At 34.6% G+C, this 14,558-nt stretch overlaps 1 long non-coding RNA gene across 1 annotated transcript; it reads left to right on the forward strand.

The window, feature by feature from the left end:
* The first annotated feature begins 8,940 nt into the window (after window positions 1-8,940).
* LOC128983613 (uncharacterized) lies at window positions 8,941-9,952 on the forward strand. Its single transcript, XR_008489879.1, has 2 exons — window positions 8,941-9,429; window positions 9,735-9,952. It is a non-coding gene; the product is annotated as an uncharacterized LOC128983613 (long non-coding RNA).
* Window positions 9,953-14,558: the final 4,606 nt, after the last annotated feature.

Raw genomic sequence — 14,558 nt, forward strand, 5'->3', positions numbered from 1 at the left:
GAGTTTACTTGGAGTGTGTTTGGCATGGCTGCAAAAACTAAGTCTCTCGTCCAAGATCAACCCTAAAAAATTTACATTTGTAGTTAAATATGAATATCATATCAATATTATACTGTACTCGTAACCGTCCGGTTAAACTATTGAGTTTTTCTGCATTAAATATTAAATTTCTTGTCTAGTTAGAGGTTTGAACAAATATGTAAAAAAGCTTTTATAGTCCTAAAATTATATCTTCCAATATGAACAATGAGTAGACAACCCCAAACTGTGTACAACTAAAATGCCTCTTATACAATGTGTTAAGCTACATAATATAACTAGCTCAAATTTGTACATAACTTGTGGCATCTCCCAGGGGTCAGTGTTTGGTCCTATTCTGTTTTTAGTTTATATAAATGATTTATGTACAGGCAGACTTTTTGAAAGAATAACTTGTTTTGCCGATTATGCGGTTCTTAGTTACTCTCACAAGGATTCTGCCCTTTTAATGAGACATATGCAAGAAGATTTTGGTAAATTTCAAATCTGGATCACCTCAAACAAAATGGCCCTAAGTGATGAAACTAAGTACATTCGATTCTCCTTGAGGAATAGAACCGATGTAGTAAATTAACGATATTACTCTATAAACGTTTACACTGTCTACAGGGTGTAACCAGCTTCTTGTAGGGGTTGTCCCGACATTCAGAAAGTTGAAGACATTAAATATCTTGGTCTCACAGTCGATGAAAATCTTAGCTGGAAGCCCCACGTACATAATCTAAAGAAATATCTATGGCCTTGCCTAAAGAAATTTTATTTGCTTAAGTCTTGCTTTTCTCGATCTATTTTAAGAACTGTATATTTTGTTTGGTGGATTCCAAACTGCAATATGGCATATCATGTGGGGGGGATTTACCATTCCAGTATTATCCCTCTAAATGTAGCTCAAAAAGATCGTAAGGTTGATAATGGGTGTAGATATGCTAGAAAATTGTTTTCCGTTATTTAAAACCCTAAAAATCCCACTAAGACACTTATTTGTTTTCAGAGTACTACGAATATTTTTCCATAGATTACATGGCCTTCCTACTTAAGAAATAAAATTACAAATGTCCAAAAACCCAACATTGTGTGATTTTTGTCGCATTCAACTGATTACTATAAGATCCCCGTACGTAGAACGGGCACACAGCTAGTTTTATTATAACAATAATGTTCAAAATAGAACTACTTGTGCTTATTTATAGAACTAACATTTTAATTCGTTCCAGTTGATGGCTATTTCATTCTAGACGATCAATTAAGACCACCTCAAAGCTAAAAACCCACGCTCACTTAAATAACTCCATTACCAAGGCGAATCACTGTAATTAAACAAAAATGTTACCAATAACTCTAATGGAGGTTTCTGTAAGTGATGTAGTTTTTGCGATTGGTTCATCAGCTAATGAACGATGATAATTGGCATCTGCGATGTTATTGCACGAGCTCGCTGTGGCTGTGACCATGGAGCAGAACCGCTTGATAAATGTATAACGGATGGGGAAACTGGTTGACTATCTCCTACTCATTCGAGCATAAACACTGGATCACAGGTCAATGATCATATCCAATCCACCATACGTCAGTCCCAGCTCTGGGTTCCCAAGCATACTCGTACATACGCCATCAACATGTAGATTATATGACTCGCCACCGATTTAGAAAACCCCCTGTGCACGTTGGTGATTGAAAGTGTCTTAAGAAGTATGCGCGATGTGTCTAGAATGATGCTATCAGCTATTGTGAAAATGTTTATAATAACAAACCCCCTCGTTCATATTTGTGTAGCCTATATTGTCTTACTTGTATAGTCCTAAGGAGTCTCTCAGAGTTCTAGTTTGTTGTTCATCATACCACATTAAATATGACCTACGTTATTTCTTTTGAATTTTCAAAAACCAAATTTCACTGCGAGTGACGATACAAAATAAAAGTTTAATGTACGCACATAGAAGTATTACTTGTACAATAGATAAAAGATACTCCTATCTATGCTTGTACATATGATGTACGTATTATACTGATGTAAGGGAAATATTAATTAAATTTAAATTATTTTAATTCACAGAATATATAATGTACATATAATCATGATCAATGGCTAACTAGTTTGACTATTATTACACTTCACCTTGTTGGCAGAACTGGAGAACAGCTGTTAATTAACTAAAGTCATTTTTGTAATGAGCTGTTTCTTCAAATCTTTCTTAGTTGGCTGATTCCCTTAAAAATTGTACAAACTCGTGAAAATGTAAGTAGAAAACATTTTAAATATAAGAAAATTGATTTATGTGGTATTGTATTGTTAATAATCTTGTTTACCATGTTTTTACCTATGATTATATATATTCTTTTGATTGTCTGTCAGTTAATAACTTTGTAAATGTCAAATGTTAAATACTCAACTTTCATGTTACATTTGGATTGAAAAAGCACATGTTCTGAGAATATTTTATAAATTGTAAAATCACCTTAAATTAATTATGTTTGCCTCAACTATGTGAAATTAGTATAACTTTAGTTTACCTGTTATTATTTCTTTTGAAATTGTTACAGACGAGTTCAAGCATTAGGCCTACTGTACTTGAAACAGTCATAGTCCGTAGGAACTGGGAATCACAGCCTATTTAAGCCAGTCAAACCGTAGGAATTTTACCAAGTAAGACTGTTGCCATTTAATTACTGATATAGTAATATTAGATATCATTTATAAGGAAGATTATAAAGGATTTTCATTATTTTGAATTATACGTTATTATTACGTTATTATTACGTTGTCAAAGGTAGAATCTTCTCCTCTACTTAAAATTTCATATTTAAGTTCATCTTTACTTAAATAATTTAAATTGAATTTTTCCATTGTCGGAAATTATTTGGCCTATTATAGGCCTACACAGAATAAATTTGGCAGTTTATGCGCCACTCTGCTGTTTTATTATTAATTTCAACCCTTGCGCCTATTTAAACCAAGACATTGTGGTGAACTTTGCTAACCTCAAGTTAACTTTGCTAGCATACAAGAAAATTTTAAGAAGTGACATAACTTCTGCCATAAAATTAATTTGTTTCAGCAAAGTGATTCATAAACTGCCAAATTTATTCTGTGTAGGCCTATAATAGGCCAAATAATTTCCGACAATGGAAAAATTCAATTTAAATTATTTAAGTAAAGATGAACTTAAATATGAAATTTTAAGTAGAGGAGAAGATTCTACCTTTGACAACGTAGAAGCACTCAGAAAACAGCTCAGATCTATTTTACAGGTTCAACCAGATGTAAACCATCTTAGTGGGAAAATAGGCTTAAGTACTGAATTTCAAACCGTAGAAACTAAGGTAGATCAATTTCAGCTACTCATAGAGCAATGTGACACCCAACCAAGCAACCTGTATATAGCAAAAATGAAAGCTAAATGTACTCATCTGCTTTTTAGGATAACTAATTTAAGTGCATGTAAATTAGATCCTAGCTATTCCGGTAAGTTAGACAAATTGAAGGTCAAGTTACTAGAACTGCAAAATAAATTTGATGAAATCAAAAACCAAGTATCTTTACCTGATCTGAACCAATATGAAGAGGATTTAAATAAGTCAATCATCGATGAAGAAAACCTAGTTGAACAGTTAACTAGCCCGACAAAATCAAATAGGCCTAACCTAAATCACACTTCAACACCGGAAGAGACAAATCAAGAAAATACAACAAAACCTAAAGAGCCTACTGAAACTAACCTAAATGAAAACCCAAACATGCAAAATAATATGTTATATATGCCTAAAAATCCTAATCACTCGCAAATACACACCATGCCTATATACCAGTTACCCAAGCCTAATGAAAATGCGAGCATTTTCAACAAGTTGCCTAACCCCGTTGAAGGTTATCTAAATAAATTCACTGAATGCAACGGACTTGAATTAAACCCCTTGCTTTCATTTTTGAGAGATTTAGTAACTATAAGGAATGAAACTAACCTCACCGATCAGCATTTATATGAAATATTGCCTAGCCATACTAAACCACCCTTGAGTACAAAAATATTGCAATGTAAAGCTGTAGGATTTACAATGGATAAATTACATGAATCAATCATAGAAACCTACATTCCTGTGACTTTAAAGGAAAAACTAAAACAAGACTTAGTGTATCGCCCACAAAATCCTACTGAACCGCTGTCACTGTATGTAAATGACATTAAAATAAACAATCAGATTCTAAAAACTGGATTATCCGAACCTGACTTGGTATGTTTTATTAAAAATGGCTTGAGACCTGACATCAGAAACCAAATTACCTTCCAGAACAATCCTCGATCATTTAATGATCTAGATCAGTTGTGTATCGAATTGAACAATATTAAGTACAATGATTACTTACGTGAACAAATGTATTGTGGTCAAGGACAACCTCAAATGTACCGGCCACAACAGAATTCAACTGTTACTGCGAACGTAGCACGTAGCCCTATCCATCATACCAGAAATGTATCTCAAACCAACGTACGTCACAATGCTCCACAAAATCAAAGCCACCGCAACGATGCTTATTACAACAGAACCTGTTACAATTGCAATAGAAAAGGTCACACTGCTAGACAATGCTACAGGAACCAAAAAAACTCATAGACGAGGGAGTTACTGGTCCTAATCTCAAGAACACTAGTGCTCCCGATGACGATGAGCCTACGAAACCTAACCTAACCGCTACACAACCTCATTCACTAGAATATAAAGCTGAATTAAGACGATTAGTCAGGGATTGGAACAAATTCAAAAAGGTCAAACACAATAAAATAAAGGTTAAAATTAATAACAATTTACCTTGTATCCAAACTTGTATAAATGCAAACATTGTAGTAACAACCTTAATTGATACTGGGGCAAGTAAAAATTTTATCACGCACAAACTCTATCAGCAACTTAAGAATTTGAAAATGATTAAGGGTATTGAAAACTGGGGAGGCACTATGTTAGCCGCAAATGATAGTGAAATAACTGTGTTGGGCAAGTGCAAGTTTAAGATAAAAATTAATAACTTCTCGTGGAACGAAGAATTTTTAGTAATGACTGAAAACAAGTTTGACATGATCTTAGGTACTCCTTTTATTATGAACACAGGATTAATAATTAATTTAAAGGAAAACACATGCTACTTTAAATTTAAACCTGAGCATAAGATTAGCCTAGATAGGACTTCAGAACAAAGTCAGCCTAAAATAAATCAAATTTTCATTGGTTGTGAGGACATGACAAAGGAGGTAAACCAATTAATAGGTAAATATCCTAATGTTTTTACCGACAAAATTGGATCTGCACTCAATCTTAAGGTAAATCTGCAAGTGACTGATAACACACCTGTTTGTATAAGACCATATTTTCTGAGTCCACCCAATATCAAAAAGGTTAAAGCAATCATTGATGATCTACTTCAGCAAGATATTATCGAACCATCCACCAGTCCATACTCTTCACCAGCGTTCTTAACAAAAAAGGATCGCCTAGTCATTAATTACACCGAACTCAATAAAAAACTTGTGAAAATGGACTATCCCATTGGTGACCTAAACAATCTGTATCAGCATCTGCAAGGAGCCAGATATTACTCGGTGATAGATCTAAATAAAGCTTTCTTGCAATGCCCTTTGACTGAAGAGAGCCGTCCATTAACTGCTTTTTGTACGACTTTTGGCAAGTATCAATATAAGCGAGTAAGCTTTGGTTTGCAAGTAGGTAGTAGTGTGTTAGCGAGTTACCTAGATGGAATTTTCCATGATATCAATTTTGTATACCTCATAAAATTTTTGGATGACATTGTTGTGTACAGTAAAGACAAACAAAGCCATATATCCCATTTAACTGAAGTAATCGACAGATTATCCAAGAATAACCTAACCGTCAACCCAGAAAAGGTCAAATTCTTTTGTCAAGAAATAACTTTTCTAGGCCACAGAATAAAACATGATTCAATCACAATAGACCCAGATAGGACTGCTGCTATACAACATTTCCCCATCCCAAACAATCTGAAACAGGTCAGACGCTTTGTCGGCATGTGTGGTTACTGGAGTCGTTATATCCCGAAATATGCGGATATTTGCGTGCCGCTGCATAACCTGAAGAAAAAAGGAGTAAAATTCAAATGGACTGCCGAATGCCAGAACGCCTTTGAGAAGCTCAAACTAGCAATTAGCAACCCGCCATTACTTCAACTGGCAAATTTTGAAAAATCCTTTGTGCTAGAATGTGATGCGTCAAGTACTGGCGCAGGTTCTGTGTTATTGCAGGAGAATGACGAGAAGCAGCTACTACCGATAGGTTATTATTCACACAAATTTACCGAGGCAGAACTCAGATACTCTATATACGAAAAAGAAGCTCTTAGTGTGATTTTAGGCATGGAACACTTTCATCAATACCTTGAAGTTAAGAAATTCAAGTTAATCACTGATAATCAGTCATTGGCTTTCATTTTGTCTCATAAAAGAAAATTAGGCCGTTTGTCCCGATGGATTCAACGATTATTAGTCCTAGATTATGAGGTTGAACACAGAAAATCAGAACAAAATTTAGTAGCTGATTGTCTATCACGCCTATACAGTGAACATGCTGAAGAAGAGGGAAACATCACTCAAAACCAAACAACAAACCTAGATGAAGTGAACACTATAATACAGGAACACAAAAATAAGAAGAGAGAAGAACACACGAAGCAAACTGAAAAACAAACACACTCTAAACCTAGAAATGAAAATGCCTACAATGTAAATAGTAAATCAAATGAACAATATAAATCGAAACATGAACAAACTTACTTCTGGAATTTAGTGGATGAAATACCTGTTGCTTTCACTAAACTTGAGGAACAGCAAAGAAACGATGAAGAATGCAGGAAAATATTAGATAGCATCAAGAATCAAACTAACAGTGATTGCTATTTTGTGAAAAATGAAATTTTAATGCATAGGAATTCTAAAGGAAAGTCCCACATATATTTGCCGCAACGATTGTTCAACTTGGTATTCACTTTCTACCATAATACCATTTTTGGAGGCCACTTCGGCATTGCTCGAACAACTGGAAGGATAAACGAATATTTCTATCACCCTAAGTTGAATGAATTTGTAAAACAAAAGGTGAAAGGCTGCAACACTTGTATGATGTCTAAAAGTACACAGCGTAAATATGAAGGCAAATTAATTTCCATCCCAGTTGAAACAGCTCTCGATACACTATACATGGACGTTCTTGGACCGATAACCCGTACTAAGAAAGGAAATAAATATATCTTAGCCATACTGGATGCTTATACTAGATATACTTGGCTTTATCCAATCAGGGAATGTACCTCCAAGATAATAATTGATAAACTGAAACAAACTTTTGCTAACTTCTCAATACCTAAAACCATAGTAACCGATAACGCAAGTTATTTTGTATCAAATCAATTTAAGGCCTATTTGTTCCGCCAATACATACAGCACCGAACCACACCTGCATACAAACCTTCAGGCAACCACACTGAAAGATTTTTCCGGGATCTTGGACCTCTTCTAAGAAGTTTTTACCACAATAAACAAGACCAATGGGACGCAGAAATCGATTTAGTTCAAGTCAGCCTAAATACTGCCATCAATTCATCAACGAAGACTTCCAGCTTTAAATTGATGTTTAATCATGAGCCCAGCTGTGCATTAACCAACCTATGGGACATTAAGAAGCTATTATCCAATGAACTGACGATGGAAGAACGGAAGGAAAATCTGAATAAAGCCATAAGAAACGCCAGGAATAGCGTGAAGTTCAACAGGCAACGGCTGAGATTCTCACCTACCAGGGCAAAGCATCCATTTAAGTTAAATTCCCATGTTTATATCAGAACCCACTACTTAAGCAGTAAGGCTAAGAAATTTTGTAAGAAATTAGCGCCTAGGTATGTTGGCATTTACAGAATCATTTATTGGTTTACAGATGTAACTTGTTTAGTTCAGAAGTTAGATGACACAAGTGATGTAAGGAAAATTCATATAATTGATTTGAAGTTGTATGAGGCAGATGTTTAGTCAATGCAACCCATGAGTCTAGGCCTAGTTAGTTTGTTATTTCAGGTCATAATGTAGGTCACGGGTTTTATCATGAAAGCAAAGTTCAACTTGTAGATACTTGAAACTTGAATGGAATGACTATCCAGGGATGCAACTTTAGTAGAAATGGAAAAGTTATGTTATTATTAAGATTGATGTATAATTAATTAAGATCGTAGGGACAGAAATTTTTGTTATTTTAATATTGTTAAGTTAGGCCTAGTGATTTGAAATGAAAATTTTATGGAGTTCGCTAATAAGTTATTGCACCATAGTATGAATGCGTGGAGTATATGTTTGTATAAATCCGTGAATGTTTGTGACACGAATGGTTTGTATGTTTGTATGATTTGAATGGTAAGTTACTTTTAGATTTAAGGCACACTTTAACTACACTAGACACTTTCACACACAAAAAAACACAAAACTATAAATTTAAAATAAAACATCACACGACACACAAAACACAACACACTCATAGCTATTCAAAACTGAAATGGCGATTTTTCTTTAAAACAAATCACTTGATGTTATTTTCCAGGTTGGCCAACACAGAATTTTGTTTGAGATTTCGAATGTTGATAAAACAAATGAAAAATGAGTTCTATGATCTTAATGCTATACAACTTCTTTAATTGTCAGGGTATATGACTTAAATGTATTTGTAAATAGTTTGTTAGGATAAGAAACATGAAAATTTTGAATTAATTAAAAAGATGATTATTGATCATCAGTAAAGATATTGTTTTGAATGTTGGTAGCACGCATATTGAAGGAATTGATTATCTTGTTTGGTGCTGCTGACTGGTAGCTTCCGTTGGAACTATGTTGGGTAATAATGTATCTGTTCTGTATAGCTATCTCGCGGTGAGTTTTGGTACTTAATGCTCATCGTAAAGAACACCGCATAGTTATAGAAGTGTTCACAGATGGGAAGTAGATATTTTTTTTCTATTTTGAATTTGAATTGTATAGATATAAGTGAAAATTTTGTTGTGAAGATTAGGATGTTTATTTCTTTGATTTGTATAAACATATTTAGTTGGATTTTAAAATAATTCAAATTTAAAAAGAGGTAGAGGGATATTTTATACTGATGTAAGGGAAATATTAATTAAATTTAAATTATTTTAATTCACAGAATATATAATGTACATATAATCATGATCAATGGCTAACTAGTTTGACTATTATTACACTTCACCTTGTTGGCAGAACTGGAGAACAGCTGTTAATTAACTAAAGTCATTTTTGTAATGAGCTGTTTCTTCAAATCTTTCTTAGTTGGCTGATTCCCTTAAAAATTGTACAAACTCGTGAAAATGTAAGTAGAAAACATTTTAAATATAAGAAAATTGATTTATGTGGTATTGTATTGTTAATAATCTTGTTTACCATGTTTTTACCTATGATTATATATATTCTTTTGATTGTCTGTCAGTTAATAACTTTGTAAATGTCAAATGTTAAATACTCAACTTTCATGTTACATTTGGATTGAAAAAGCACATGTTCTGAGAATATTTTATAAATTGTAAAATCACCTTAAATTAATTATGTTTGCCTCAACTATGTGAAATTAGTATAACTTTAGTTTACCTGTTATTATTTCTTTTGAAATTGTTACAGACGAGTTCAAGCATTAGGCCTACTGTACTTGAAACAGTCATAGTCCGTAGGAACTGGGAATCACAGCCTATTTAAGCCAGTCAAACCGTAGGAATTTTACCAAGTAAGACTGTTGCCATTTAATTACTGATATAGTAATATTAGATATCATTTATAAGGAAGATTATAAAGGATTTTCATTATTTTGAAGAATAAAAGTATAATTTGTTATAACCATGCATTGGAGTAATTTGTGCAGCATCCTACCATCTGAGGGGAAACACCAAATGATAGGTTATCTCAGCAAACACCATCTTAGCTGTTAGCTTGGTGTTGAAGAATAATAATTCTAAATTAAATCTTGCCTACCTACTCTCCGGTGATTGGCCTATACAGGGGTACTGGGTAGCGTACAGTATGCATGTCATGTGAAGATTTTCACAGGGTTTAGAGCAATAAGTCACTTCGGTTCTCTGATTGGACAATTAAATGTGTTTGGAAACAGTTTATTTTAAAAAGGTCAAATTATTCTTCCATCCACCTATTATCTGGATAATGTTTCGAAGAAAGCCCAGTGGTAATCGAAGGTGACTTGACTTAATTTCCTCCAAACTAGACCAAGATATCCGTATGAAGTTTTTCGAGAGGCGGTTCCACTATTAAGGTTTACTCGCCAAATATGCTGATTAGAGTAAGTTTTACCAGTTTCCTTCGTGAAATTCCAGGAGCCTTTTGTTGTTATATGCAGACATATTTTAATTTACAAATTTGCTGCTTACAAAACTATCTCTTTTAGTTTTGATGTGTGGTCACTACCAGCGGGGTTCAACACGCCACATTCGATAAACTCGTGTGCTGAAGCATCTACACGACATTGCCGCCTCTGCGTTCCAACTTCCAAGTCATGCATGCAAGCTGTACCATCAACGTCTAGACTAGAAGATAGCCACTACCGAGTAGACATGGAGTCCAACATGCAACGGTGGGGCCTCCTAGTCTTGTAAACAACTAGACGTTTCTACATCGTAACTGTGTTTTGTAACTAAAGACACTTTTTAAACTATCAACTTATTTGTTACTTTAATTTTTATACATTGATGAGTATTTTGTTGTATAACTGGGTTAGTTAAGTTGTTTTTACACAACATATCTTCTTATCGTATTTATACTTGATATCAATTCCCTCAGTCGCACATCAATCAATGTAGAACACCGTCATCTAATCAGGTTATGAAGTTTTTGTTTAGAAGTTTAATAGAGTAACATGTCCGACCTTGTTGTAAAAACTATCCGGAGAAAGCAAACAAGATTTAACCGGTAATTTATGATTATTAGCAGCTGCGAAACACTGTAAATCAGGCGGCTCCCGTTAACTCTCGTCTGGTCGTGGTCGTGTTGTCTGTCGTGCTGGGAGTAGAGGAGTAGAAGCCGTCAAGGGCACAACACAACTACACTTGCAACACATCCGCCATCACCATCGCCCTCATACAGATCATACAATCTTCGACTATTGATAGAACTCCAGTAATAATACAACATGTTAATTGGTTAACAGACCTCTAGACTGTGCAGAACTGCATTCAACAAAACTCGCAACTGTTCAGTAACGTTCGGAAAATTGGGGTTCTAACCTCAATTTATAACAAGGTAGCATTCTATTAACCTGCCCACACAAATTCACTGAAAAATCGCATTCATCCAAACTGATGTCCAGAACATTGCCGACCAAGTTTCGGCCATTTTTAATGAGGTTGAATGCCGGAAGTGACCTCAGCACCGCATCGTGAGGGTATTAGTCCAGCCTCCCCGCAGGAGGTCGGCTTTGCTAATGAATTAAATGTCATCCATTTTTCAGTTCAAGTTGTTAGCCGTTGATTTCACTCGAGTTCATTAATAACCTCGCAACCTCGCGAGGTGCACGTACAGGTACAGTTGTAGTTCAACACCCAAATATGAGGTCAAGTGTCCGTGCGTTGTTGGGGCTTTCGTTCATCAAAGGGTATGTATTGATTTTATCACGAGTTAGGCTGTCCAATGGGGCCAAAACATATTTTACCCTTGGCAAAAGACAATAGTTATTTGTGTAACTAGTGTGTTTGCTGCACACGAGATAAATGTTTACGCACGGGCACGAGCCGTAGGCGAGTGTTGAAAGTTTCTCGAGCGCAGCAAAGGCAGTTTGCACTCCTGTTACACATTATATTTTCCCTACAATTACTATAAATAAATCAAATAAATAATTAGTCTTTCAAACCATGCACAACACGTTTTTAGGTTAGGTTAAATCCAAACATTGAACGAAATGGGAAACGCTGCACCAACTGATCGTAGTCGTAATATCTTTAAGTGTTGCAAACCTATTTTCAAGCGTACACGGATTACGTGCATAATAAAAACACGGTGTTTTGTGTTGTTTGGTTGGAATACTGGTGTGCGCCAAAGTAAAAACTGTGCGCCAAAGTAAGGCTTTCTGTACTATAATCTGTGCAAGGAAGCCCACTTTGTCGGGCGACTGTAGGAAAAATAAATTTTTACTTTTAACTGTGGTAATTTACAGAGTCAAATTTTTCGAATAATTAATCAATTTCTTATACACTTTTTTATTTATACCACTATAGCTTAATCCATAATTTACTCGTAACTGCTTAATGTTGCAGATATTCTTAGGAGTATATTTATTCTAAGATGAATGTGCTATCGAGTGGCTGTTAGGGGTCATGGCCATGTTACTGCCCTGTGCTACTCTCTATTACTTGATCTTTCAGAATAGTATATTAACACATTTAACAATCCCGAAATGGATATTTTCTGAATAATGTTGGAAGAAATGACCCAAAACTTAAACAAGCCATGGATGTTCTGTGTAGCTATCTTTAAATGGATCTTTTAGGTCTTGATAAGGAGATTACAATTCACGATATTCACACTACGTTGCTAAAAAAGGTGGTATTTTGTGATCCCAGTTTCCTAATGTTGATGAAGTGGAGATAAACAAAACTGAATTTTATTAATAATGCGCACCGAAATGGGTTCACCAAAACAAATCTCTTATACAAATATTATTAGGACAAGTCTTAAAACGAAGTACACTACGTAACTGAACGTATATAACGTAGATCCTGGATAACAAATGGCCCTAGATAACAAGTGTTATTTTAAAATACCTTTGAATTTGTATTAACTCAATTTCATTTTGTTGTAAAACTCAATTAGAAGTCAACCTTGATATCAAAATAGTCTTACTTGATCATTCTCGTGATAGAGACTTGTAACCAAGGGTCTATTATATTATATGCAAAAATATAAGGACGCTCTTTTGAAAAATCTTCCTTTGTAGTATACCTCATACGAAAACAATTCAAGCTCTATTACGTAAATATAATTTATACTTTGTGGCATTATTCATGATCTTACAGTTGGTGACGTCAGCGTTACGCCGGTTATTTTGTGTGACGCCGACAAAATACGTGCATTGTTCGTCGGGAGGTCTTGTGAGAAAATGCGGCGTCATGTGCAATAATTAGCAATCTGTTTGAACGCGTTTGCACAAATCTGAAAGTGAATGGGATTCTGGGAAATGAGTGAGGTGCTAGGATGGGCGGAACGGTTGACGGGCACGTCACGGCGCGGCGCCTGCGCACAAATCACGCGACAAGTGCTGCGCATGTGCATAGACAGCATGGGGACATTGTCAAAGTGGTTTACTAAGGATTTTAAAATTTGTCTATTTATGGATCAAATTTAATTTGAGTACTTAATTATAAATGTGTTTGTTATTTTGTGTTATCTACCCAGTTGACATATTTTGTTAAGTACTTGGTAAGGGAACGGTCCAAACCCTGGTCTTACTACCATCTCACATAGACCTTTACATAATAAGCGTAATTAATTAATAGTCCGAGGTAACTAGGTCCAGAATCTATCTCGCCTGGAAATTCTTCCTTCCTTAATATATTATTGAAACATGACGGGGATATTTGCACAAAGATTCTGAATCAACCACTTAGGAGTTTCATGATTTTTTTTCAGGAAATACAATTTTAAGAAAATATGGAATGCCTAAGCCATTCCATTTAATAGGTAGTTTTAATTTTGTGTTTGGGTTTTTTTGTTCGGTAATTTTATTTGAATTTTTGATAAATTTCTTGCAGCCGACGATGACTCTTTAAATAAGTATTTTTGTGTAAAACACCAAAAAAATATTTGTTTATATTCAGCATATTATGGGACGTTAAATCAACATTTGCAAACAAATTGAAAATTCGGTTTTGATTAATTTATAGCATACCATGTGTATTGCCATAATCAATGCCATGTTAATTCGTTTGGTAAGATGATGACCTATAATTGATTTTTATGATTTAATACTAGTTGTTCGAGTTTGATTTTTACAATGATTGGCAGCAGACTCTAAAAGTGTTAACATGTTTTAGTTTAATACCACATAAATAAATATATAGGTAGGCCTACGAGGGGTCATGTGAAAATTGTGTAGTTTAATATGGCCCAAAATTAGCTTCCGAGGCAAAGTGAACAAAGTTCAATACATATTTACCTTTTCAAGATTATGTTTGTTTAGAACAGTTAATAGGTAAACAGAACTACTAATTTACAATACTTGTTGATTTTAAATCTAAACTATAAATAAAGAGTGATTTACCTGCCTCAATCAGGTGGTAGTTGGATGTAGTAACACTTCGGCCCAGTAACATTTCGGCCAAACTCAAATTTCTTAGAAAAACAGTATCACTTCGTCCCACTCGCTTTTACAGATGATTAAATAAGCTAATGGAGTAACATTTCGGCCCGACGAAAAATTGACAAGGGTTGAGGAACGCGAGTTAA

Source organism: Macrosteles quadrilineatus, unplaced genomic scaffold (genome assembly GCF_028750875.1).
Source record: "Macrosteles quadrilineatus isolate MER2022 unplaced genomic scaffold, UCM_ALF_1.0 Scaffold_1__1_contigs__length_201487025, whole genome shotgun sequence".
Lineage (NCBI taxonomy): Eukaryota > Metazoa > Arthropoda > Insecta > Hemiptera > Cicadellidae > Macrosteles > Macrosteles quadrilineatus.